This window comes from Gavialis gangeticus, unplaced genomic scaffold (genome assembly GCF_001723915.1).
Source record: "Gavialis gangeticus isolate Ggan-Ray unplaced genomic scaffold, GavGan_comp1, whole genome shotgun sequence".
In the NCBI taxonomy this organism is placed as follows: Eukaryota; Metazoa; Chordata; order Crocodylia; family Gavialidae; genus Gavialis; species Gavialis gangeticus.
The window spans coordinates 42,816,415-42,818,266 of record NW_017729032.1 but is presented as its reverse complement, the minus strand read 5'-3'; the positions used below and the strand labels follow the sequence as shown (position 1 = coordinate 42,818,266).

General features: G+C 44.1%; 1 protein-coding gene across 1 annotated transcript in view; it reads left to right on the top strand.

Annotated features, from left to right (window-relative positions):
* The window catches only part of MIPEP (mitochondrial intermediate peptidase), a gene marked incomplete at its 5' end in the record, with an annotated part of 117,208 nt that overhangs the window by 27,481 nt on the left and 87,875 nt on the right, over positions 1-1,852 (top strand). The window lies entirely within an intron of this gene.

The following is a 1,852-nucleotide window of genomic DNA, read 5'->3' as shown; positions in this document are numbered from 1 at the left end:
CCCCAGCTTCCTAATGAGAATGGGGTGAGAGACAGTATCAAAAGCCTTCCTGAAGTCTAGGAAAACTATATCCACTGCCACCCCTGCATCCAATGATTTAGTGACCTGGTCGTAAAAGGCCACCAGGTTGGTCTGACAGGACCTGCCGCTGATGAACCCGTGCTGGTTGCCCCTGAGCATGCAGTTCCCTGCTGGCCCCTCCTGGATGTGTGCCAGAATAATTTTCTCGAACAGCTTGCCCAGGATCGAGGTAAGGCTGACTGGCCTGTAGTTTGGATACTTTAAATTCTGACTAGATTTCCCACTGCGTGCCCCCCCCCCCCTTTTTGAGCATGACCTTAAAACTAAGTTGCAGGAAACTGTCACAGTTAAGAATAGTCTGTGCAGTTAAGTAATATCTCGTATAAAATCATTTTTAACTGTGTTTCTGGGAAGGGTAAAAGTAAGTTGTTCTATGTTTATATTCTTTATTTATAATTAGTCCAGCAGAGGTGTCGAATTCAGAATATTACTTGTCAGTTGAATGAGTAATAATTATATAAGTATCTATATCCATTGAGATGAGATGATTTTATCATTTGGTAATGTGGCTATTACAGTTGAACTTTACCTTTTCATTTTCTCTTACTCATTTTGCATTATCAGAGATTTTAAAACAAGAAGGTAGCATAGCTTGAAGGTGGGCTTGTTTAAAAAGAGCAGGCTCTTCCAGTATGTCAAAAATACAATGACATCTCGGGTAGTAAAATATTATGTTTGTGTTCCACAAATTTGTGCTGGATGTTTTGGACTATCTTGTTTTGAGGGGTATAAAATGGATCACAAATAGTAGGAGGTTAAGCAGGCAGTCTTTACCTCTCCCTTTTTCTAATAAATAATAGAGTGATAGCCCTCAGTTGTAATTGCTATCTATTTATGTATTTATTTATTTACTTAAATTTCTATGCTCCCATTCCTCAAAATAAGGCTTATTAGACTTTTAAAAGTTGTTTAATAGGGCTGTGTGTAGCTTTGGTAGCCAATTTGATTCAGAGGAGATTTGGCCCAATTCGGGGACTGAGTCTCCGAATCGAATCAGGAGACCAGTTAAAAGCTCCAAATTGATTCAAAGCATCCATAGATTCATAGTTTGTAAGGCCAGAAGGGACCTCAGAAGATCATTGGGTCCAGCCCCCTCCACCAAGCAGGGAAGATTAACTGGGTGTCAGGTGATCCCAGCAAGGTGACTGTCTTGTCTCCTCTTGAAGATTTCCAGGGTAGCTGATTACACCACCTCTGGAGGGAGCTTATTCCATAGTCTGGCCAGCCTGACTGTGAAGAAGTTTTTCCTAATGTTGAGCCTGAATCAGTCCTCTAGGAGTTTGTGGCCTTTACTCCTGGTTTTCCCCTTGGGTGCCCTGGTGAACAGTTGCGCACCAAGCCCTTGATGCACTCCCCTGATGTAGTAGTAAGCTGCTGCCAGGTCCCCCGTCACCCTTCTTTTCCTCAGGCTGAAGAGTCCCAGATCCCTCAGCCTTCCCTCATGGCTTGCTATGTAAGACTCTGATCATATGGGTGGCTCTTCTTTGGACTCTCTCAAGCTTGTCCGTGTCCTTGTTCAAGTGTGGTGGCCAGAACTGGATGCAGTACTCCAGCTGTGCTGTCACCAGTGCTGAGCAGAGCAGAAGAATCACCTCCTTGGCTTTGCTGGAGATGCATCAATTGATGCGTGCCAGAGTATTATTTGCCCTATTACTGAATCCGAATCAGTTTGGGAAAAGATTCGGCCATAGACTAAACAGGCAGATGGAACAGCTGCCTCCAGCTGGTAAGTCTGTTGAGGTTGGGAGAGGGAGGGAAGAGGCGTGGGGGA